The following is a 26104-nucleotide window of genomic DNA, read 5'->3' as shown; positions in this document are numbered from 1 at the left end:
CACATGATATCACACCCATAAATTACAACTTAAGGCACCTATACCAAACTGCTCCCACCCTCCCACCTCAAAAGCAAGATGATTAATATCAAACCCTACTTATCCATGCCTACACCTCTTGGGAATAAACACACATGAAGTACCTCCCAAGACAAAGTAGTATTTAAAGAGTCTTCAGACAATTAGAAGATTTATAATTATTGCATTGCATCATCACAAAGCCTTACACAAAGCAAGCTGCCTCGTCATACAACACCTAAGATAATACAAGGTTAAACAGCATCAAGCAGTATCGGTTAACTTCAATTGTACTGAAGGGCAAATACCCCCAAGCCCCTGGGCATGGGGAGCTTCAGCCTCACAGCTATTAAACAGCAAATTAGACAAGCAAAATTAAAACACACACAATTCTTTGAACAGGCTCAGAAACAGAATTTTCCATTGAAATCCAACCAACCAGGGCATAGGGAAAGCGAAGGGCAGGCAAAAGCGGAACTGAATAAGATGAGGGACGTGTTTCAACATCTCCCAGCTTTAGTTCACTGGTCCATGATCAGCTTGGGAGAAATCAAGAGGCAGTATCGAGAGCTAACATGACACTGCCTATTGATCACAGCCAGCTTTCCATAGCACACAACAGAACTCCTCCTCTGGACTGATGATACCCGAGGACGTTGCCTTATGGCACAACTGGCAGACAAGACAGGCATCAGCCGACTCTCTAACCAAAACACGCCTCAATACCTTAGTAATGCAAAACCAGCCAAGTATCTCTGCTCCAGGCATAAATATCTGCTCCTCCGAGTCCGCACCTATCCACAAATAATTGCTAATTATCGCAGTGCCCCCACGCTCCGCCCGCGCCGGGGCACTGCCCCCGCAGCAGGCCCTGCACCGGGGAACAGAGCGGCTCCGGCGGCTCTGCCCGCGCCAGCTGGGTCTGTGCCGTCTCCATCACGCTCTGCCCGCACCGATTTCCCCATTCCTGCGTGTTATTACCAATCTGACATCACCCCAGAGCAAGCACAGTCTGACATCTACAGTTAACTCGGTGATGGTGTAAGTGCCTCCCGGCGCACGAGCGGTCGACGTTGCAATACACTGCTGCCGAACGTCGAAAAAGAGCACAGACGAATAGATACAGATAACGATACATATAAAACCCGCCGAAGAGCGGCTCGCAGGGCTCGCTCCCGCCCCGGCCGCGGAGCCGCAGCCGAGTCCCCCGGCCGCGATGGCCCCGGCGCTGCCGGGCCGGGGGGGGCTCCGAGCCGCCCACCCGCAGCCATTTCCCCGCCGCTGCCACGGGTCCGGCGCTCCCGGCGAGCCCGCTCGGCACAAAGCCCGCCGGGCCATGAATAAAACGTCGTCCGGAGGCGACGGCGAGGGGTGTCGGGATACGAGAAATAAGGGAATGGAAAGGGAAGAGGGGAAGCGGAGGCGGGAGCGGCCCCGCGGAGGATGGGGGGGGGGGGGGGGGGGGGAAGCGCTCCCCCGGCCCTTGGCCCGCGCTGCCCCGATCTCGGGCGCTCACCTCGGCAGCCGCGCTCGGAGCGGCTCCCCCGGGCCGGAGAGGGCGCCGGGCGCGGGCAGCTGCGGCTCCCCGGCGGTGTGCAGCGGTGCGGAGCGGAGCGGCCTCTCGGCGAGCGGGCGGGGCGGGAGCGGGCGGAGCGGGCGAGGCGGGCGGGAATGGGGCCGTCACTGAGGGGGAGGAGCCGCCCGCCCCGCCGGCTCCTCGCGGGCTGCGGGGGTACCGGCACATCGCTCATCCCGCACGGGGATCCCGGGGGTACCGGCACATCGCCCGTCCCGCACGGGGACCCCGGGGGTACCGGCACATCGCCCATCCCGCACGGGGATCCCGGGGGTACCGGCACATCGCCCATCCCGCACGGGGATCCCGGGGGTACCGGCACATCGCCCGTCCCGCACGGGGATCCCGGGGGTACCGGCACATCGCCCATCCCGCACGGGGACCCCGGGGGTACCGGCACATCGCCCATCCCGCACGGGGACCCCGGGGGTACCGGCACATCGCTCATCCCGCACGCGGCCCCCGTGTCGCACGGAAGGGGCTTTGAGCGGGGAGGCACCAAGCGCCCGGTGAGGTCACAGACGCGCAAATACTGAATCGGTGGGGTTAGGAGGGGACCTCTGGAAATCACGCAGTCCAGCCCTTCACCGAGGCAGGGTCACCCGTAGCAGGTGACACAGGTGGGTTTAAGATATTTCAGATTTGAAGACTCCACACCTTCCCTGGGCAACTGTTCCAGGGCTCTGCCACCCTCCATAGAAAGAAGGTCTTCTCCATGGAAATGGAGGGCTAGCTCCAATCTCTGCTCTATGTTCCCAGGGACAGGACCCAGGGAACGGCTGGAGCTGTGCCAGGGAGGTTTATCCTGGAGATCAGGGAAAGGTTCTTCCCCCAAGGTGGTGGGCACTGACGAGGCTCCCCAGGGAATGGGCATGGCCCTGAGACTGCCAGAGCTCCAGGAGCATTTGGACAACACTCTCAGGGATGCACAGGATGGGATTGTTGGGGTGTCTGGGCAGGGCCAGCAGCTGTACTTGATGACCATGTGGGTCCTTCCAACTCTGGATATTCCATGGTTCCATGATGTTAATCTTACTGTGTTTTAGTTTCTGTCCATTGCTCCTCATCCTGTCACTGAGCACCACCAAAATAAGTCTGGCACCATCCTCTTGGCACCTGCCTTTGAGATACTTCTGTGGATCTCAAAAACAGGCTCTTGTGTTTTTGGCATCCATGTCCCACTCAGCACGGGGACAGCAGACTACTTCTCTTCCTTAGCATGGAAGTTGTTTTCCCAGGAGTGCAATGCCTATCAGCTCTGAGGCACCATGCACCCAAATTTTCACTGGAAACCCATGGTTTTCTGTTTCCAGAGGCAGAGTTTTTCATGAAAACAACTAAAAAACTGGCAATGGAGGTAAAGCCTCTTTGAAGATTGGGTTATAAAAGCTGTCTCAGACGGTTCTGGCCAAGAAATGCTACCATGTGAACTAGAAAGACTCCAGCAAGTCTGTATCTTTGTCATCACTTACGGGTTTAGTATCATCCAGTAATCCAGGCAGATAAGTTTTCATCTAAGGACATTTTTCCTTCACCATGATGAAAATGTTGAAATAAATAAAATTTGTTTGCCAAATCCTTGGCAAGATCCCATTTGAAGTAATTTATACCTTTAACTTTCTAGCAATTAATTATTTTTTGTTGCACTGGAAATCACTACCAGAAAGGTGCATATAAACAACATCAAGACATTCCAGAAAAGGGAATATTTTCAGCTTTAGGTTAATAACTGTGAAGTTTTGCCAACTTTGTTTTTCTGCAGGGAGCCTGATAGTGTTTTCAAAAAGATGTGGTGCTTCTTATAGTGTAAATATATATGATTGCTATGCCTCTAAATTGTGCTTCCAATAAAAGAACAGCATGAAGCAATCATATTTTGTTTAGCCTCCACAAACAAACCTCCCTGATGTTTTCCTTATGATGTGTGCGGCTAGTTAACTTTCATAATAATTATTTACATGAAAATCCTTTTCCTTATGCACAAATTTGTTGATGGAGTCTTTGTCTGCCACTCTCATGTAGTCAACGATATGTCTAAAAGCAGAAAATAGTTATTTCCCTGATTTCTGGTGGTTTTTTAGCTCATTTCTGAGATGAGACAGTGCCTACTGGAGAGTTATTTTTAGAATCTGAAAAATTATAAACAATGTAAACAATTTATGATATCTAAGACAATTTTGGTACTAAGAGTAGTGCCCATCAGCTGTGCCTGGTGCTCTATCCCAGCCTAGTGATGCTCAAACCAGGTATTGGTTTATTAACTGACAAATAAATTATGGGTTTAATATCAAAACCAAGTGCTGCGGTTGTTCCTGCAGGAAGGGGACAAATTTAATCCTGACTTTTTCGTACATGAGAACAGAAATTTGCTTTCCTGCTTCAGTTCTGCTGCTGTGGGAATGAATTGACGTGGATCTGGGAGAGTCATGGGCTAAAAGTAACCAGAGACAAATATTTACAAAGATAAAATTATCATTATTTTTATAATAATAAGGGTCTCAAAACTCTTAGAAAGAGGAAAGATGAGGATATAATTGAGTATCGAAAGTCAATGCCTTGTATAATTGGTTGTCTTCTTTTGAAAGAAGCTCCACCTCTGTGCCAAAAGAACAAGCCTCTTAAGATAGCAGGTTAAAGAGTGGTGTAGAAACACCAGTTTGGCCTATTTATGAAGGGAAAAAAAAATTTGCTTTCAACACAATACTGCAGTGTAATCAGTCTGTGCATGCCTCGCATGTTGCCTCAGTTATAGCAATGCTAATGAGTATCTCTGTCTTCCACTAAAAATGGGAATGCAGTTTACTTATCTATGCCAAAAGTATATGTATTGTACCTGTGTCCTACTTGTTAAGTGTGAAAAATAGACCATAACTTGGATCAGGTAGCTGCTGTCAGCACAACTGTCTATGTTTCAAGCTGAAAACTGTTTCAAATGCCTAAGTTACCCTGTTTTATTTTCTGGAAGGCACTGATGATTTCCTGATACTTCAGTGAAGCTCTTCACTTCAGAAATGGGAGAAATGAGAGCAGTCATGGCTCACCTTATAGAAGAATAAGTGAAATTGCCACACATTTTTCCCCATTAACAGGAGTTAAGAAGAAAAACTAAAATGCTGCACAAGCTGCTGCCAGGAACCATTTAAGAATTTTTTTAATTGTTATCACCTTGATCCTGGCTACAGTAAACCCCACTATGACAAATTCATTTTCCCTTTAAGCATTGTAGTCCCAAAACATTGAACTATGTTCTAACTGTGGTGATATTCAAAGATATTTGTAAACATAATCCCTGGGGTTGGAAAATTTGGTCACTGTGCATGGACTCTGACTGCCAGGGTGATGTAGCTATTCCTCCATCTCCAAGGACCATTGGAGAATCAGGCTCACACGGACCACATTGCTGGTGCTGCTGGAGAAAGAAGAAAGGGCACAGAAAGGCATGAGCCCTGCAGATGGAGTTTCCTCCCATGGATTTTGCATGTTGTATAAAATTCAACATTTTACAGGATGCCAAAGTTGTAAGGTGAGTTTGATGCTGCAAAACAACAAGCTGCTCTTTGAGCTGTTCTGCTGCTTGACAAGTGACACAGGAACAGATGTGTGAACTTCCCAGCTCCTTTTTAATGGTGTATTAACATCAAAGACTAGCTTTACATATTTAAAAGACTACAAATTAGTGGACGTTTGTTTTGCACAGTCTGGCCCTGCTTGTTGCATTCACTGTCACTATTAAAATGGAAATGGATGTTACTCTGCAATACAGAAAAACATGGATTGCAAATTCTGGGCATATAAGAGAATGCATTTTAACCAATAAATAATTATCTCTGAATAAATAATGACCTTGGAAGTAGGAACTGCTCTCATTCACCTCACACAGCACTACACCTGTTCAGAGGGAAAAAAAAAGAATGAAATATTTTAAAAGAGTCAAAGATTCTTCTGCATCACTTAATGCTGCATAATTCTCCAGAGTTTTCTGTTTCACAACTTCATTATCACAGAACAGGGCCTATGTTAAAACCCCAGGACACAAAGCAACCCCAGCTGTAGGAGAAACCTATTGATACACCTGGAAATTTTCAGGCAATCCTTACTGATCCCAGTTCTGTGTGCAGTGCTTGTTTATTTACTCTGCAGATTAAATTATTCTCTTCATACTTGATCTTGCAATTAGGAAAGATAAGACAAAATAGATAGATAAGCCCTCTAATAAACCACCCACATTTTGGAAGCTGTATAAACAAGAAAAAGAGGTTCGTGGCAGAGCATCCAATCCTGAAGTCCTAATTCCAGATTAACAGTTTAGCAAAGTTGTCTGTTAATTTCAGGCAAGTTCTGAGAGAGGAAAGAATAATAAGAATAATTAAAGTTGACTTTAATTGTCAGCTGTTGAACTGTTCCACATTTAGATGTAGCACAGGTACTGCCAAAGTTAGTACACTGGGGTTTTAGCCTAAAGTATGCTTTGTGCTGGGAATGGACTCACAGGGCATGTGCCTGTGCTATAACAAGAAAAATCAGCGAAGATCGCAGAATCACAGAATCATGCAATACCCTGAGTTGGAAGAATCATCAACTCCAACTCCCAAGACTGATTTTTATTTGTGTGACTGAAGGTCCAGTTCTCCCCTTTTTATTATACCACTTCACTAAACAGACAATATATAGTCTGAAAGCCCAGGGAAAGGGTGGCAAGTGAGGATTGGGTACTGTGGTCCTATTCAGGTCATCAGCAGAAGGTCCCTCTGGCTTTCAAGGTGCAGAATTGGATCCAAAGCACAAGCTGAATTATGCTTGTTACTGAGTTAGCACCAAAAAGCGAAGAACACTTTCTTCTAGGCTGCACATTTTTTTCTCAGTACCACTTAGGCTTGCACAACTTTCTTTTTAGGCCTCTTATGCTTTAATGCAGCTCATCCTGACACTAAATTATACAGAGAACACTTGTGTGAGCTGTTCTACCACCTTCTGAGGAAAGGTCCCTCCTTTTGGGAGGGACACTGCTCACTGGTAATTTCTTCTCTGGCACAGGTGTTTGCAAAGCACAGAACCACTCCCACCCCTCACCTCCCTCAGGAATATATACAGTTTTAACTTAAAGCCTAGTTTTAAGTTAGAGTTTTAAGGGAAAACAAGAGAACCTGCCCCACTCAGATACTCTCTGTTCTACTTTGAGCTCTGCACTACCAATCCCTACAGGCTGCTGGTGATCACAGACCACATTCATGTGCATTCCTGTGGCAAATGCCTCAAGGAAATCTGCTAAGGCACTAGCTCCAGTGGGAAGGGTTACTGGGAAGCCATCCTCCATACATGGAGGTTGCACTTTGCGGTCTGGTTATTTGGGGAAGGGTTGGGTTGGTGTGATACAAGGCAGGAATGGTCATGTAATGGTTCTTTGGCAGGGTGCTAGAACACAAAAGAGGCATATATGTGGTTTACTTGTTGTGATAAGATCTCAGCTGTATCTCCTACATTAGGAGATAAACACTGTAAAATTTTATGTAAAACACTCTTTCAGGGGCCCATAAAAACACTGCTTGCAAGAACATAAAGCAAAAACTGATGGTTTTAACAGTAATAAAGAATTTGGGGATTTTTTCATGTATTTTATGCACAAAAAAACCCAAACAAACAAAAATCCAACAAACAACATTCTAAGTTCATAACTAGTTGAAGGATGGCTTCGAGCAGAACTGACATGGATGAAGTCATCATTTGTGCTCTACTCAGAGTACTTATCAGCATCACAGAATGTGTGCCATATGAAAAGTTAAACCTGTACACAGCTTTTATCATATCAAGTTTTGGGTCTCAACATCTCAGGCAGGCAAACAGGTATTCAATAAGTAGCCTAAAGTCCAGAGTGGGCTGAGATGAAAAGCTACAAGCCATGGCTGGGTCCATGTTCTAACTGCTGGCACAACTTCCTCCTTTTCAGGTACTGGAAGTGGGCATTAAAAATATATATATATAATTGGGTTTTCCTGTATCCCTTTTCATACCAGAAAGGAGAACACACTGACTTGAGAATACTGCTGTCTGTATGGAATTGAAGGTCTATTTCCTTGTGCACCAATGTGTGTTATTCCCTTTTAATTTCCAAGCTGAGGAAATAAAGAAAAAATATTCTTGCCATTATGCTGCTATTATGGCAGAGAATTTAATTGCATTCAAATCAAGGCGAAGTTATGATTCCCTTAGAAACTGTAACTTGGCCCAAAACACTGAGCACTTCTGGAGCAATTGTTGCTGCACACCTTTACAGAAAACATTAAGCTGACGGGAAATGTGTGTTATGGTTCATAGGGGAACTATTACATGGAATTTCACAACTTGTAAGGATATGTGATTAATCACAAATGCATTTTCATAGTAGGTTTTACATATAGGTGATGATACAGAACTGTGGGTTAGGATTTGCCTGCCTTCTCCTGACATCTCAGAGTCAGATATCTGTGCTACAGCAAGTTATCCATGGATCCCTTTAGAGTCAGTGAAGGGAAATAAGGACCTCCAAAGGCTGGTTTGTGTTGAAATGAAGTGAATGACCTTCCACAGACTTCTGTTTTGCTGGGATAACTGGCACAAGCACAGGCATCTACTAGTCCTGATGTCTAATTCATGTAAGGCGAGTCCACCCTTGGGGCAATTTGATGGTGTTTAGGAAGATAGTAATTTCCTCATCCTTTTTGGGAGCTTCCTCTCAATAAACGTATCAAAAGTCTTGCCTTTCTTTCTCTCCTATGTTTTTAGTGTCTATCTGTCCTTCTTCCTCCTTGTCATTTTCAACTTGCAGATCTGTGAAAATGCTCCCACTTCAGCAGTACCTACTGAAAAAAGGGTTTTCAGTTCATTATAAAAACAAACTCCCTAGGTTGCTCAAAAAGCTCTCTCTGTGAGGAAGAAGGGAAAAGTTAGTAGAAAGAAGGATGTTCTTTACAAAAAGGCAGGGAGGGTACTGCCAGCAGTTTTGTCTTAATCATCTCTGTCGGTTAGACAAAGAGAGAGGAACTGGGATGGCAATCGGAGGCATTAAAAGGCAAGTCTTCCACAAAGTCATAATAGAAACTCAAAGTTATTTAAAGTTGCAAATCACTTAGGAGTTATTCCAGGTAAGGTTAGTTGGTTTGGGGACAAGTCAAAATAAGTGTTTCCATTGAAATGTGTTAATATGACACATTGGGTGTTATTTATGCATGTTTAAGCAGAATGAAAAAATGTGCTTTCCATCATAATATCTGGACAATGGAGATTATTATGGACCTAGAAATTCAGATTCAATGTCCAGTTCAAAAATTTATACATCCCAGTGAGAAGCTGTAGAGAGACTGTTTTGTTAAAAATGGTGTGAAAATATTCTGGCCACTCTCAAACCAGTGAAGGGCAGTGCCAATATGAAGTTCTGTGTTGTGTTATTTTTTATCACAAAATTCAACTATATTTCCTTTTTTTAAAGTCCAAAGACCTCTCTGAAGTGGGCTCTTCTCACCACCTTCCTCTGTTGCTGAACAATAAGGAGAGGTGGGGGAAATGCCCGGACAGGTTCACAGGATGATGTGAAGAAGGCTGAATGTCTTGCCCAACCCTCCCTGAGTCTGCTTTGGTACAAAGTGTCTCTGAAGAACTGCACAGAAAATCTACTTATCCTTATCTTGTTCCTCATCCCTGTGCAGGGTCCCAAATGGATTAAGTAGAGTGCTAGTCTCCTGTCACCCCCTACAGAAAACAAATCTCTGCAAGGAGGAGAGATGCAAGTCTGCCTGTGGGTCAAATGGTGCTTTTCATGGCAAAAAGACAATTGGATACCCAGAAGAATGTCAGTCACCAGTGACCATGGGGCCTGGAAGGGAATCTGACCTTAGGAATAAAAGAGAGAGAGACATTTCCTCCACTGTCTGAGCCTGTGACAGTCCATGTGAATTGTAATTTTACAAAACCAACTGAGGGTCACTAACAACTTCCCTAAATTTCTGAGCCACACCAGAGGCAGGAGTTAGGCACATGACTATGTATTAATACCCACCCAGGTGATCCAGCTAAATATAGAGATAATGCAGCCTTTTCTGGATGTGGGTAAGAAATGAAAGTCCTACCGACAGTGCTACAGGGGAAGAAAGGAAAGCTACAACCTTTCTCTATCAGCTCCAAGGGTATCTGCAGTCTGCTGCTGCTGGGATGAGGTGCTTTGGGCTTCAAAAAGTATGGAGGCATCTCCCCTAAAGTTACTTTTGCCCTGGGAGTCTGAAGAAACTGCAAGCCAAACTAAATACTAACCTGCCTCCAAGGACTGTGGCAGTGTCATTTTTTTACAGTATGCTACATCTGAGACCATGCAAACATCTGTTACTGATTTTTGTTGTTTGAGTCTGTGTGTGTGTGTGTGTGTCTATGTGTCTGTGTATCTGTGTGCTTTCTAGAGAGGGAAAGAACTGCCAGTCTCTGGAGCTCGCTGTGACTCAGAGGCCCAGGTGCCATGCTAAAGAAAAGTTGTATTGAATCAAGTGAAAAGAAAACACTTTAAAGATCCTTAAGCAAGTCTCTGCTAATGTTTAGAGGTGGACTACTTCATCTGGTTTCTAAAACCCCTTTATTTTCATCATCCATGCAATGGTAAAGGGAGATTTTCCACCTTTGCACAACTGTGGTAAGGAAATGCAGAGTGTTATTTCCTCCCTTGGTGGCCTTGGGGCTGTGCTAGCCTCTGTGACCTGCTCTTGGCATTGCAAAGGTGTGGGAAAAACCTAAACCTACAGCTCCTGCTATTTGTGACTTCTGCTCTCAACCAAAAAGGGGAAGGCAGTTCTCAGTACCCAGTGTCTGTCCAGCAAAGCCTTTCACAAACGGAATAACACTGTCCCATCAGCTTTGTTTGAAACCTCTCTCATAGTTCCTTGTGCATCTCCTTTCCCCAGATATGTATGTGGTGTGAAAAGCCTGATTAAATCTGAAGTGTAAGGACTAGCTGAAAACATGGGGTCTAAAGGCATCTGTCAGCTGTGGCCATGGCATTTGGTGTCTTAGTGGGTGTCAGTCTGTCCTCAAACATCTTCCTTAGGCTGGCCTACTCCATGTCAGGCTTTGAGGTGTCTGGATGAGTATGACCTCATATTTCATTTGTTCATTTTATATGGAGAAGGTGGAGGAAAAAGCCTTACCTATTTGTACTCTTTTAGCAGACACCCCTGCTTATGACTTCAGCTGGTGGTAGAGCAGTTAAATGAAGGAAAAAACAGAGTAACTAAGAGATTGAGCACATCCCATTTATCAAAAAGCAGATGATTGTTTTTCTGCTTTTGTTTCAATGAGGACCAAGTCAGGCTCCTAAATGTCCTAATACACATCCCAGTAGCTGGGGAATGAGACTACTCAGCTCATCTCTGCAACCACCTGTGCTCCTGTACTTCCTTTTGGAAAATAACTGTTCCCATTAATCTTATTCCATTTAACTGAATTAAGTTTATCTAAGTGTAATCTATATTTTGTATACTGTGACCAGACAGAAGCCTGCACACCACACATAATCTTATTGTGTATTTTTGTGTACAACCAAAGATGAACTGGAGGAGGTTCAGCCTTTCCCAACTCTGTGGTGTTGGACAGGGAGGAAACCAACCAGATAACTTCTGAGACTCCATGGAAATACACCAAAGATTGTGTTTCTGTGGTTCAAAATAGCATTAGGTCTCCTTTAAATGTGACTAACCATTTCCAAAACAAAAGGAGCCTGTTCTTCCCTCGGCATGGTGGGGGCCAGCATTGATGTTCCACCTGGGCATGTACTGGGTTTGTGGGGACAGAGCGTCGCTTCAGCCTCTCACTTTCCAGTGGAACAGGAATAACTCTTCTTGGTTCCCTACCCCAATGGTGTAAAGCTGTATTTAGCTGTATTTGAAGAGGACCTTAAAAATACAAATCCCAAGCATTAAGATTTGTTTCAACATGCATGTCCTGCTAGTAAAGTGCCATGTAAAACCCAGTGATGATCTCAGCCAAAAGAGTATGAGGAACAACGCAAATGATTCAGAAATGTGAGTGGTGCAGAGCCCATAAAACACAGCAGATGTAAATAAAGCCGACAAAAGAAAGTCTGTGTCCTACAAAGCTGTATTACAAAAGACTCTTATAACAATAGTTGCAGAATATCATTTGTATTGTAGGAGAAGCCCCCAGTTTCCTCTCCAGCAAAAAAATTTGTATGTAAATCACAAAAATCTTTTCCAAGATGCTCTAAAAATGTTTAAGTCTTGTAGGCTAGGAGATGAGCCGGAGACTGTACTCAATTTGCCCTGCAGCAGGCCAGGGAAGTCAATCTGCTGCTAAAAGAGAAACAATTTTCCGAGATTTATAGACTGTAAATATTTTATTTACTCTCCAAAAAGGAAGTCTATAGTCATAGCAAAGAATGTATACAAAGAGTGTACAGGGCTGTGTCCTCTTTGGTTTAGCATGGCTGTGAAAATAAATTAAAGCATCACTAGAAGCCAAGGGATTTCAGGTGTCCTTTGGTCCTGTTTTCCACAGGGAGGGATGGGAAGGTTCCTCAGGCACATCCATCCTGCAGTGTCCTTACGCACCCATGACTGCAGGGAGAGTTGTTCATGCCTTACTCTGAGCCGAGAAAATACAGATGAAACATGAATACAGAGCATTCTGGAATAATTTCCAATCCACGAGTTTGTGTCCAGCATAAACTGAGAGCTCTTTCTGCTTTAGCTTTCTTCCAGTTGGGTCTAAGTTAGCTGGGACAGAGGACATCCTCTCCATTGTTCTGTACCTTCCAGGGCGTGCCTAAGTGTAATGAACAGGGGTTGTTGGTGTGTGCATTCTCCAAGTCTCATTAGAGGTTGCACTAATATTTACCTGTTTGCATTTCAAACGAAAGGGAGTCTATTTAACAGCATCAATGATTTGGTCAGTATTACCAGGTGGAGAGCTGGATGATGTTTTCATTAACTTCAGCACTCTACAGCCCTGTGGATTTCCCCAGGAGATTGTTTTCTGTCATCAGAGCGTGACCAAGACTGTGGAGGAAGGGGACTTATAGGGCTGTCCACTAAAATCTCAGGTTGGTTCCTGCATGATGCTAAAAGGGCCTCCAAGCTTTATTCTCCATCATTGTTGCTTCTGTCCCAGAAACCAGATGTCTGTACTTGGTCCATTAAGCATCTTCCTCCTCCTTCTTCTCTCTGGGTTCAGGTTGAGCCCCACAAATCCTCAGCTACATGTGAAGACCTAAATATTTGTCCTTTACCTGCCACACCACCCCTGCCTGTGGTACAGGTGATACTTGGCCTTCAGTATCTGTGCTATAATTTTGATGTGACTGTAATTCTCCATTCCTATGGTGTAGTTAGCCAGGAAAAGGAATACAATGCATTTCCTTATTCATAGAAACCCTTATGAAGGCACATTATAGATTACGTTGATTACACTGCAGTTTTCAGTGGCAGGTATCACAGTATTCTGTAGACAGAAGTGGATATGTTCTCAGAACTGGTCCAAGGAAGGAAAGTGTCCTGATTCCCATGTTAGAGATGGAAAACTTAAGGCAGAAAAGCAAGATGACTTCCTTGAGGATTCATCTGTGGAGGAAGAGTGGGAGTGGAAATCCCATCTGCCAAAGAAGGAATTAAACCAGACTACAGGAAACATGGGAGATGACTCAGCTGCAGATGATAAGAAGGTTGGAAGACAAGTGAAAGCTGGCCTGAAATCTGAATCAATGTGAGAGAGAGGAACTGCATTTCTGAAATGACAAAGAAGAAAGCCCCTGTACATGTGCAGTTGAAAGGGAAGCCAGTGCCTGGGCTGGGTTTGGGCTTATCTATCAGAAAACAGAGACTGTGGACTGCAAAGTCATCTCCACTTGGCTGGGGCCCTGCTGGGAAGCAGGCTAGGAGCAGAAGTGCCTGCACACAGAGAGGCTGGAATTCAGCCTCTGAGTAAAACAACTTCCCTTGAATCAATAGTTCTGTTCACAGCAGAGGTTGCTTGGCAGGGTTACAAGAAAGAAATTGTTCTCTTACTACTAAAAATTCTCCATTTCTTGTCAGTAACCATTGATATTTTCTGTTTGTTGTATGTTACTGGGCTTAAGCTCATGTTGCTTCACATATTTTAATATTTTTTATCTTTAAAAGTGAAGGCAAAATAGTCCTCTGTCATGCTCCTACGCATTTTTATCATTCAGGTTTTTTTGCATAGTGGCAGAGATTTAGGTGAAATCTAAAATTACAGAAACAAATTATTCATATGAATTTCAGAACTTCCTACACTGGACCAAGTCTATTAGTCATCTACAGTGGTTCTTCACTTTTCAAATATTTCCCAGGCAAACAATTCCCAGGAAGATTATTTCAACTCTTAACTCCAAACTTCGTATTCAACCACCAAAACTCTGCATCATCTGATGGTCCTACTCAGTTCTTTAGATAATATCCACACTGATGTCATGAAAGACATCACAGTGAAAAACATAGTGAAAAAACTAGTGAAAAACACAATATTTCTAAAATAAAGAAAAACCCTGTCTTAGGCAGAGGCTGAAAATTCCCTGTCAGCAATGACTTAGTTCAGGAACTGTTATCTCACTGGCATCAGGATTTCACAGTGCTCTTAATGAAGAAATATTGCACAGTGTGAGTAAAACTCCAGGCTTGAATCTCCCAGCACTGGAAGAAGTTACCCTTGCCTTCCTTTCAGTTGCTGACAAAGCAAACACATTGGTGCAGAACAGTGCTCAAAGGAGCAGTGACTCCACAGGAATGAGTAAAGCCTGGTGAAATGTGAGTAGGCATGTTTTCCCTGTGGACAGTTCTGACAGCTCCTGTTTCCACTTGGGCTACGGGTTGTGAGCAGAGATACTTTCACAGCAGCTCTTCTGATTTGCAGAGGGCAGAACATGAGACAAATGTAAATCCTCAGGACGGCACCTCAGGCAGCTGAGTCTGGAAAGCAGCTCATTTGCAGGGCGAGGTTTGCAAGGAATGTTGGTAGATTGACTCAAGGAGTTCCCCTGCCAGCCTTGAAATAGATGATGTACTCTCGGTTGTATCTGTGTTGTGATGTAGCTGCCTGTGTTTCTGGAGCTCCTGTTTGTGCACACCTTGGGGCAGCTAGCTGCTGCTGTTTCTTTATCTTCAGCTAAAAGGGCAAACAAGGAAGTCTTGCCTCCCGTGGCCCCAGGATGCTGCATCTCCTCTGAGCTGGACCAGAAGTGTCCTGAGCTCTCCCCATTATTGTCCACCGGCATCTCTCGTGACAAGGATTAAAATGTGCTGTCTAAGAAAACATAGTATTCCTGCTTGATGTGAAGCAACTGTCCTTCCTGGAATCCACACCTTCCTGACATAGGCATTTGCTGATTTCATTAGCAAAAATTACCCTTCCCTTCTAATTGTTGGTTTTAATTTACCTCATCCCTGCCACAAATTTCCTCTGGATGCCAGTGAGAGGTGAAAGAAACTCCTAGAAATAAAGACCCCCAATAAAATATAAATTAAATGTACCTCTAAAGAATGTAGTATTTTAGAAGAAAGGCATCCTTCAAAGCAGTTCAGTGGATAACAAACATGATGCCTTAGAAGTTGTCAAGCCCCCAAACCAGCTTCAGTGCTTAGATAACTGAACATCCTTCTTTGAAATCTGATGGTGGGAGAAATTGATGAGAAAACAAAAATTTCATTTGCAAAGACAGGGAGAACTGGAAGAGATGTACACATATTGAAACCTGAAGAGAGAATTTCTTCATAAAATATGCATTATGAGCTAGCTTTATTGCTGCAGCATTCAAAGTCTTGATTGATGTTGCAAATGCCCTAGTATATTTGCAGTCCCTCACCTCTCAGGCATTGATCAGGATCCCCAATGTCACAATATTGGCACAGTAAAGCTGGCCTGGACTGGATGAGGTAAATCTGACCATAACACAAATCCAATTTGGCTAGCCTAGTTCATGCCTAAACAAGTCCCCAGATAAGTTACAGGGGACCCTCAGCCATCCCTATTCAAGATGAGAAGAAAGCACACCACTGGCCAGAGATCCAGGTGGAGAGAGATCCCAGCCAATAGTTATCTAAGACCGGGAGTTTTGAATCAAGTATATAAATGAGCTCTAAACAATAAACAAGGCTGTGTTGTCTCATGAGCATTTGGATCTTGAGTTGTGGATTTTTGTCTCCCCACCCATGACTGGCACATAACACCCCAGGGAATGGGTACTACCCCAAGGCTGCCAGAGCTCCAGGAGCATTTGGACAACATTCTCAGAGATGCACAGGGTGGGATTGTTGTGGGGGCTGGGCAGGGCCGAAGTTGGATCCCTGTGAGTCCCTTCCAACTGGGGATATTCCGTGATTTTATTACTAAATCACCTGTTGGGTTAATTTCAGGTTTGTCACCAAAATTAAATATTTTAATACCATTTAGTTCCTTTAGTACTTAGGGCTACAATACCACTTTTATCCTGAGTCATTGCTAGCAGCAGCCTGCCCTAGGTTTAAGGGCAGCTAAAATAAATTTTTGACCAGGTCAAGACAAAATCCTATCCTTTCCTGAGGTGAGCTGAGGTGTAATTCCCACCTTTTTGCAGTGACTAAGGCTGAACAGCCAGCTTGTGATGAGTGCTGGGCAGCTGATAGACACTCATCAGAGGAATGGTGCAGGTGATGATCTCATTGCCTAATTTAAACAGCCACACTAGAAAGCTTTGCCTTGTCTCTGCTTATAGTCAGTGGAGCCCAATTCACATCTGGCCCAGCCCAGACAAGCTGTGCTGTCCGAGGAAGAGGGTTTTTTAACATCTCATAAGGCCCTGGAGCAGGATGCACGGAAGCATAAATGTGAGTGCCCCCCCCACCCTGCCAAGGGACAGAGTCACCTCGCATCAGGAGAAAAGCTGATGGCAGCAGCCTCCCTCTGAGGATGGGGCAGGAGCTCTGCTCTCCAGACAGGCACAGTTCCACAGGAGTGAGCCATGGAAGGATGGAGAAGTCATTGAAAACTGAGGAAAAATTTTAGGTGCCCCATGGCCAGGAATGAAGTAAGGGAGAATTGGCTTAATAACTGGGAAATTTTTCATTTTCAAAATAAAAACCCCTGTGGATTCAGTCCTCAGCCCTCACTGTGTTTCCACACAGAACCAGGAGTTTCTCTGGTGACAGTCTGAGGAAACCTGTACAGAACCATACACATGTGGTAAGGTAGGCTCCCAAGGGATCACCAGCTATAGCTTTTTAATTCAATGCTGCAGCAATTCCTTACCAGGAAGAGGAGAAAATGCCCATTAAAGTGTGCAAAATGCCCATTTGTTAGTAAGTTCATGTTCTGAGGCTCAGTTTATACATAGAAGGATCACCTGAAGGGAAAATGCAACTGGTAGTCTACAATGGCAATGACACCTCTCTGAAACTCCAGGTGGGATTTTTGCTTTCTGAGAGCAAAACCACATCAGAGGTATTACCTTGTGGGAAGCTGCCCAGCCATCAACTCCGATCTGGGAATGAAATCACAGCAGGAAAACACTAGACAAATCCAAAATACACATAGTCTAACTATAAAGGTAAAGGAATAAACTCCTTTGGGGAAAATGAGAGATTTCTTCTCTAGAAGGAAATACCTTGAAGGAAATATTTTCTTCACAGAAAACAGCTGGTATATTAGGGGGAATATATGTAAAAGTAGTTTAATGTCACTTAAGGATGTGCCAGCTTAGTCATATTCATTAACATCTCTTCTTAAAAGACAAAGTCACATAGACAGAGAACCAGGGAAGTGACCAGATTTTATGCTCAGCCCTAAAAAAAAGGCAAGGAATAATAAAACAACTGTGGAAAGAGAAGGGACAGTTTATCACATTGGAGAGAAGCAGAGCCTTGTACCATGGACACAGGATGTTCATCTTTGGTCTGGTTTGTGTGTATTTTATTGTTCCATTTCCAAACTTCCTATCTGATAGCTTGGGAAGAAATATGTATTCTAGACAGCTACCTCAATAAAGTACGCATTTGTTTTCTGGAAAGCCGGATGTTTTCAATGACATATAGGAATGCTGAAGCTAAAAAGCATTAAAATAGCTACAGCTTGTGGTGCATGTTAACACAGAAGGAGCCTGCTTGAGAACACTGTGCAAAGAGCTGCACTTCTTCCACTGGGATGGAAGTAATTGCTTGGTTTTTCTTGCTGAGTGAAAAATGTGCTACATTAAAGATTTTCTTCAGCATAGTATTTTATTTGCCCCATTAAAAAAGTGAATAGTAAAATCTTTACTTTTCAATGACAATTTCAGATATTTTCAGATTTTTGAGATCTGAATCATCCTTGTTAATCCATGTCACATTTGGAAGGTGTGGTTGGGATTTGGAGTAGGTAAGGGATTGTTCAAAGCTCTTCCACAATGTCACAAATTACTAAAAAAAGTATTTTCAAAATCTCATTGAAGTAATATGTATTCCTGATTTAACCCTCAAATTTGAAATAGCTGTTCTTTTACAAATTTCCCAGTGTCTCCCAGAAATGTAGAAATAACAGCTCTTTAACACCATGGAGCACCATTTCAGAATTTTCTCATTTTGTTAGGGGAAAAACCTTTCCAATGATAGGTGCCAAAGATAGTAATTTTCTGATCTATACTGTATGGCTAGATATATATAATTTGGAGAGTGATGTAAGAACAGGGAAGAGCTTAAGTATCCTTGTTGTAAAGTAAAGTTAAAACAAATTTGCATTATTTTCAGTTCTCTAAGAATATCAAAGACAACAAGACTGTGGCAAAGAGAAGCCATGAACGTCTGTGGTGAACAGGGCCTTGCCTTGAGCTTCTTGGAGACATGTTTAGTGTTATTAATTCTTGTGATCACATTGAATTATTCATCTCCTATCAGTTCAGATGACTTTCCTTTGGGGGACAGCCCATCTCCGTTGACACTGGATGTGTGCTGCGCTGAAAGCTGCAGCAGATTAGATGGAGCATCAGGAAGGTGTTTCTGCAGTGCCACATGTGACAGCAAGGGTCATTCTAGTTATCAAATCAAAAAAAATCAAAGCCTTGGGAGCAAAGAGAGATGCAAAGTGGGAGCATCGTTCTGATCCGGAGCTCCCTTTCATCCTTCAGTGCAGTACTGGGGTGTTGGACCTTCACGGTCTCTCTAAGGACAAGCTCCATGACTCCAGGTGACAGACACATGGGAGACAGGACGTTCCACAACGTGCAGAGTGTGCTTCATTGCTCCCAGCTCCCAGGGCACCCACTGAAGTCCTGCTCCTTTCCAGGGACATGAGCAACCAGGAATGGCAGCGACTCGCCAGGGCCAGCAGTAGAACATGGCCCTGGGAGGGCAGCACTTTGAGCGTGTAGTGTAGGCCTGGCAGGGGATCCACTGGGAGTGTTTACATCCATGCATCAATTTATGTTCTATGCATTTACCCATGAGAAGACAGCCCTGTCTGTGCTCCTGCTGCAGTATTTAATTCCTGCCAAAGGAGCCTTCTGGAAGGCAGCTGGAACTGTATCATTTTCTGTAATTGATTATTTTAAATATACTGGATTTCCATACAATAGCAACTGGCCTTTGAGCAAGGCCATCAAGAAATTGAAATGAGACACAACCTTGGCAGTTTCCAGGACACAAATGGGGCATATGGACAATGGAGATGATTAGAGAAATATAATTTTTTTAGCAGCGGGAAAATGCTGAGGACAAAGCAGAAATTTTGAGGAGTTTATAAACCACACCAAAAATGAGTGCTGCATCTAGTTGCAGCTAGAGCTGATGCTTTTTCCTTTTGTCATACATGTCAGATTAAAATTCCAGCTCTGTAGAAGAAAAGAATTTTCTAAAATGAGGGTAGAGAAAAACTGACATCAGTTGCTCAGAGTCTGTAAAAGCTCCATCTTTGGAGATACACAAAATTTAACTGGACATGGTTCTAAGCAACTCTGTACCTGCACTGGTGAGGAAGTGGGAGTGAGTAGAGGTCCTCTGGAGGTCCTTTACAACCCATGTAGTTCTGTGCCAACAGCAACATGGTATCTTTCATTTGCATATCAAATACCAGTAAAGGTGGATCTGTACAGTGTTCAGTGGTATCACCTGTAATTATAAAAGTGCTCAGCTACATCCCTTTACATATTGTGTTTAATTTAGATTTAAAATACGAGAAAATGCCATTATTCTGGTTCAGTATTAGCTTGGTGAGCAAGTACATGAGCAGGTATGTGCCCAGCTGGAAATCTTGAAATACAACTGCAGCCAAGGTAGATTAACTAGAATGGCAACAGCGACTGCAGTTCCAGTCTCCAGCTAAAATCTGGAGCACAGACCTGCCAGGAGATGACATTAATTTGTTTCAGGGGATGTCCTTGTATCACACAGAGCAAACACACTGATGCACCATGTCAGAGGCACCCTGAGGGCACCATGGATGATGTGCACCTATAACGTGGTGGCCTCATGCTGGAGGAGGGGAAGCTTTCAGACCCACTCAGCAATGCCATGCAGGACAGGATGTAAAGAAGGATGTGTCCCTCACTCAAAACAATGTGAGGCTTATTTTTTTAATCTAGTCAAAATACAGAGATTGAAATTGGGCTGCAAAACCTGGGCCAGCCTGTCTACAACAGCAGGGTGAACCAAGTTATTGAACCTTGAGGCTTGGAAGAATCTTTGGATTCTTATACCATGAGATTCTGAGGCTGCCTACTCCATTTTTTTAGGGATACCTTTATGATTAAGCTCAAAAATTTTGTGAGTTTCTTAAAACTTTGTCTACTTATGCCTACATTCCTGTTAAGCTCAAAGTAAAACTGCTTCCATGGGAGTGACAGCTCAGATGTGAGAGAAGGGCCAAATGAAAATTATGTGGAGATCTCATTTGACAAGGTCACTTTAGACAAAAGAAATGTTAAACAAATAGCTTTACACAATGGGAAATGATGAACTTGGGCTGACCCTCGCTGGTGGCTGGGTGCCAAAGGAAAGTTTGAAGCTACCCACATGTTTTCTTTTGGAAAGCTCTCTGGGTTTAATGTCTGGCATTTGTGTATCATTTAAAATGGAAAATGAAGAGTGTTTCATTATCTTCCCAGGGTATAACAGCTGATGGAAATGAAAATGTCTGCCCAGAACTTCTCTCCTTCACAGAGCAAATCCTGGTAATTATTCAGAGAGTATAAACCTGGGTCATGTTAAGCCATAGACCACAAATAGATGAGACTGGATGATTTTGCAATGCAAAGATAGTACCAAAGAAAATGAAATTATTCAGGTGCATCTCCCTAGATAAGTGTTGCTTTTGGGCTGCCATCTGCTGACACAAGAAGTTACAAAGATCACTGTCTGGGTAACTTCAGATTTTTCTACTTGGGCACGGAACACAAAACAGTGGGGGAGAATATCTTTTCTCAGGGTAGATGGCGTTAGAAGAAACTTTTCAGCTTTCAGGACAACAGATCCTTCAAATGTATAATAAAACTTCATTTTCCCTGCCTAATATATACCAAATCATGGCCAGGAATATAAACTCTGCCTACCAGAAAAGGACCCTAACATCCAATCTTGCAACAATATTGCCATTACCTTCTGGTATTCCAGACTTACTTTTTGTTGCCAATTACAGAAAAACTGCAGTCTCATATTTTAAATATTCTGGTCATTGCTGCCTGGAGTAATGGCAGAAAACAAATTACTAAATTGATTGATCTCAAAAAGCAAAATTAACTATTTGAAATGGAGAGCTGCAACCACAGTCTGATGGCATCAGTCACAATTGCAGGAAAATGCAGCTCAGGGTCTGAGGGAAGAGGAACACAGTCCTCGGCCAAGCTGCTTTAAGGTTTGTGCTGGGCATTCTCCTTTTGACTCAAGATAAATCTGAGGTTGAAATGCAAGTGTCCTGAGAGGCTAGAAGGTGCTTAGGGGCAGGTTTGAGGGTGTTGGTCTCTTCTCCCAAGTAACAAGCAATTGGACAAGAGAAAATACATCATGTTGCAGCAGGAAAGTTTTAGGTTGGATATTGGAAAATTTTCTTTGTCCAAACGGTTGTCAAGCACTGGTACAGTCTGGCCAGGGCAGTTATTGAGTCCCCATCCCTGGAGAGATTTGAAAGCCACATGGATGTGGCACTTGTGAACATGTTTTAGTTGTGGCTGTGGTAGTGCTGGGGCAGCTGTTGGACTTGATGGGCTCAGAGGTCTTTTCCAACCTAAATGATTCTAAGATTTTGAAGCATTTTTCGTTGCAGCACGTTGCCCCCCCCCCGCCCCCAGCCCCATTTTAAGCAAGAACATTTTTTTCTCTTCTTAGAGGATGGAGAGGATGGAGAGATACTGTCGCTAAAGGACATGGAATGATTCACACAAACACGTCTCAGTGGTACAACAGGAAAATAAGTAACTTTATGTTCTGACTCCAGTATTTATAGATTCTCAACAATGACCAGGGATTGGATAATTAAGTTACCACCTTCCCAATCACACTCGTCATGCAAAATGTCCATCAAAGACGTTTCTTAGAAGGAATGTGTAAATAACTTAGGTTTACAGTTACTTTCCTGGGGAAGTAACTAAAACAATGAAAACAAGATCAGAAGGTTTAGTTTTCAGGGTGACAGGATACCTCCAAATGCTCAGAGCTTTGAGTCAAAGATGATCCTACCTGTAGCTGACTGGAGAAATTCATGGACTTGCTGGAAGACAACCTGTTTCTCTCCTTCCGTTTTTTGTGATGGCTACAAAATGCTTGGCCATAAGAGGAGCCACAGGGCCCTTAGACCAAGGCTTAGTGCACTGCTGAAATCAGACTGACACTACCTGCATGTTCTCACTCACCCCAGGATTTTGGATGACTGGGTTTCAGAATGAGTTGTCTGGTGGGGATCCTGAGGACCTGCCACAAACCCAGCTGCTGGTGAAACTTTACCTGGTGAACTTTCTGGGTTGTTTTGTTGGGAGAAATGTTTCTGCTCTCCTCTCCTGGCACAGGCTCCTGAGGTAGAGAAGGGTGGCTAATGGCTTTGTTGCACTGATGCCATGACGTTATGGAACAAGGCTGGCTAGCTAGGGAACACAAGGCTAGCTAGTCAGGGGCCAAGCAAATTCTTCTCCTTGAGAGGCCTTTGAAACCCCCAGGGGGACCATGGCAATCTCATGGAAATACCCATTATACAAAATGGGCCTGATGAGTGGTTTGTCTTCTGAGAAGACAAGCTGGGTAAAACTGTCATTGCTGAATAGCAGGAGCAGCAGAATGTGTCAGTCCTTCCCATTAAATCCTCCTTTGCAGAGATTATTTGACCCCAAGGAGTTGTAAAAATAGACTGCAAAGCATCTGAGTCTTTCACATTGGCCAGACTGCAGCAGCGGTAGGTGTTTTAATACCTGAATCCACAGACTCCTTGCAAGATAACTGACCATCTCCCTTAATTCAGCTGACACCAGCTGAACACTTTCCAGTGTGGTGACATGCTCTGTGCAAATTTCAGGGACAAATTATAAATATTAAAACAAATTGTAAACATTTCTAGCTACAGGCTAAACACAACTTGGCTTGCCAAGTGGGGCTGAATGTGAGATATATATCTGCTGATGCAGGAAAACCCATAAACAAGTCACCAAGCTTTCTGATACTTTTTCTGCAAAAATATTAATCCATGGCACAAAAGTTACTGTGGAAGCTATCAAAATGATAAAAAAGAATTCACGTAGCCTGGTTTCCTGCAGTCACACACGGCTGCACCTCTTGCACTGCTATAGTCCAGCAAACCTCCTACAATACACAATCATGGAGCTCTGCTCTCTTCAAAACAGCTTCAGTTCTGCTCTCCTCCTCTCCTGGATCTTTCTTTCCATCAGTTCCTCTCTCATGTCACCCATGACCACTACAGAAAATGTTCTCTCTTCACCCAGCCAGAGGACTGCACAAGTGCCATTCCCCTTGATTAGTTGGTGAGTACATCCATGGCCAGAAGCATCTGCTGAAGGCAATGTCTAGGAGAAAAGTTCCCTCTGTCTTTCCCTCTGTCACAGCACCAATAACATCACTTTTCTCTATGTGCTTCTCTATTTTTACAAAGTTTAGAGGACATTAATTTTTTTTTAAGCTCTTTACTGCAGCCTGGTTGCTCCCTTGGATTAAGCTGATCATAGTTTGATGGCAACAGCCTCACTTCCACAGGAAACCAGGCTAAAAGCCTTCTCCTCACCTGAACTTGGAACCTGCCAGTTTGACAATCTGCTAGAATCTGCTTGACAAAAGCAGACTCCCCATGCGTCTTCCTGCAATTACTTTCCCATGGAGCCTAAAGGTGAACTGCCAGTTCGTTGATCTCACTGCTAACAAGGTGTTGGCAGGAGATCTCCATGGGGATGAAGTGTCTGGGAATGACACATGCTGGCTGCTCCTTACATTGATCTGTTACTAACTGGTCCCCAAATGGAGGAGTCACCGAAAGTGAGCAACAGGTCATTGGACTTATTTTCATTACTAGCTCAATAAAAGTCACACACTCAAAAATTAGACAAGGGCATGGCTTATCACAACTTATTTTCAGCTTCAGTTCCCTTGGAAGTTCATCCAGTTTTTGAGTGGAAGCCTTTAGAGGAGCACTTAATGCCAAGTCAACACAGAAGATTGCTTCTTCCTCGTTATGCTTTTTTAAAGCAGGTAATGTCCACAACTGATCTGATAGCCTGGCCTCACAAAGAGTTTTCCTGGCACCACAAGACACTGTGGTCCAGAGGAAATCCTTGACTGTGGAGGGCCAGGAGTCTGCCACCAGAGTGGCCATACCTCAGCCTTGGAGGGGCAGATGCAAAAGGGGAGAGACACCCCTCTAGAATAGAGTAAGAAAAGGCCTCCCTCCCGTGGGCCTTTTGCAGCCACATGTTGGTGCCTTTTGGGTTCTGGTGTTCTGAAAGTGTATGGGGATTGACATCACCCTTGTTCAGCCCCTGTTTACCATTCATGTATCATTCCTAGAATGTTCTTCCTTCCCTTAACCCCCGTTGGCTCTGTTTTGCCACATTGTTCCACCTGTTATACCCTTGGTTCATCTGGTCTTTATCCACTCCCCTGCACCATTTTCCCTTGTCCCTGTTGGACCTCGACCCTCAGATCTGCCCCTTGTACCCCGTTTTTAACCCTATGTCCTTAGCCCAATCCTGTGTTCTAATCCCTGAACCTATTCAAGGCTGTGTTCAATAAGCCAGTTGTTGGAGCTCCAAATGAGAACCCATCCCTTCTTAAATCATCAGCATTTTCTGTGGTGTGCTCTGGGCTCAGAGACACAAGTCGCTCTCTGGGATCTCGTTGCAGCACGTGCCGTAACACTTGACTAGCTGGTGGCAGCAGTTTTTGGGCCCATTACCCACTTCTGCAGCAGAAGGCAGTGTCATATCAAACTGCGCATTAACCACATGCCAATGTGTGCTCTGTCTGCTCCAGGGAAAAGCGTCTGTGAGCCAGTGAACAACAGCTGAGAGAACTGATTTAAGTTGGATATGAAACTTCAATGCTGACACTTCTGAAGTGCTTGTACCTGCAAATCTAACAGCCCCAGTTTAACACTGATTTTTTTCAAGTGTTCAGGCTTTTTAAAAGGAAGCTCCTGACTGTATCCAGAAATCCCATCCTGAGCTCATCAGAACCAACCTGGACCACCATGAAGGCTGAAATCCTTCAATGTGCTGCCCAGACCTCTGCCTTAATGACATGAGTGATGGATGGTGGGGCAGAGAACACACCCTCAGAAAGTTTTCAGGTGATGCAAAACTGGGAGGAATGGCTGAGGGACCCAGATGGGCACCTCAACAGCCTGAAGAAATGGGCTGGCAGGATACACAGAAATTTCAATAAGAAGTACAAGATACTGCCCCCCTGAAGCAACAACTCCAGGCACAAAAAGGTTTTGGGGGCCAACCAGTTGGCAAACAGCTTGGCAGAAATCCTTCCCTGGCTTCCCCATATCCTTTCTGGGGTGCCCTGCTTGAGTCACAGTGAGGGGAGTAGGTAGTACCTGCCTGCTAGCAGTTCTGACTGCCTGAATTTGCGCAGATCACCATGGAGAGATGTTAAAAAAGCCATTTCAAGAGCTTGGCATGAAGTTTCTTGTGCTGTGGAAGGGACTCAGGCTTCTGCTCAAGGGGTGTAAATGGAAACCAACAGAACTTCTGCATGATCTGATTCACCACCTTCTGCTCCTACCTTGTACCTCCAAGTCTATTTTAATCCATTAAGAGATGGGACATGCAACATATTTTCCACGATGTCTGTCTGGGACTGTGAAATCACAACAAAGTTTTTAACATTAGAAAGAGAACAAGTTAATTACAGTGACCAGGACCCTGAGGAGATCGATTTCTACAGAAAACTGAAAAAAGCCAGGGTTTCAATATTTTCTTATTGGGAGCTGGGACAGTGTGTGAAAGCAGGATGAAATAGCTGAAAAACCTGTTATCAGGCATTAGTACAAAATGTGTCTGAGGATGTTTCAGTACATCCCAATATGCTC

The 26104-nt window shown here is 44.0% G+C and overlaps 2 protein-coding genes and 1 long non-coding RNA gene across 15 annotated transcripts in view; 1 reads left to right on the top strand and 2 right to left on the bottom strand.

Annotated features, from left to right (window-relative positions):
• C9H1orf21 (chromosome 9 C1orf21 homolog) overlaps positions 1–1758 on the bottom strand; it is a 111396-nt gene extending 109638 nt beyond the window's left edge. For 4 of the 10 annotated variants that reach the window (XR_015274058.1, XR_015274056.1, XR_015274054.1 and 1 more), the window contains exon 1: positions 1535–1663. The gene's annotated coding sequence lies outside the window, so the exon portion shown is untranslated. Of the gene's footprint in view, positions 1–744; positions 804–1534 lie in introns of those variants that run through there. The other 6 variants (XR_015274057.1, XM_086842727.1, XM_086842731.1 and 3 more) reach the window with 3 other exon arrangements.
• The window catches only part of LOC147651467 (uncharacterized), a 112242-nt gene that overhangs the window by 34858 nt on the left and 51280 nt on the right, over positions 1–26104 (top strand). The window lies entirely within an intron of this gene.
• The window catches only part of TSEN15 (tRNA splicing endonuclease subunit 15), an 89004-nt gene continuing 74841 nt past the window's right edge, over positions 11942–26104 (bottom strand). For 2 of the 4 annotated variants that reach the window (XR_015274050.1, XM_086842720.1), the window contains one exon: positions 16012–19689. The gene's annotated coding sequence lies outside the window, so the exon portion shown is untranslated. Of the gene's footprint in view, positions 19690–26104 lie in introns of all 4 variants that reach the window. The other 2 variants (XR_015274051.1, XR_015274049.1) reach the window with 2 other exon arrangements.

Source organism: Cyanistes caeruleus, chromosome 9, assembly GCF_971803275.1.
Source record: "Cyanistes caeruleus chromosome 9, bCyaCae1.hap1.1, whole genome shotgun sequence".
Lineage (NCBI taxonomy): Eukaryota > Metazoa > Chordata > Aves > Passeriformes > Paridae > Cyanistes > Cyanistes caeruleus.
The sequence above is the reverse complement of the archived record's forward strand: the minus strand, read 5'-3'. Positions and strand labels throughout refer to the sequence as shown.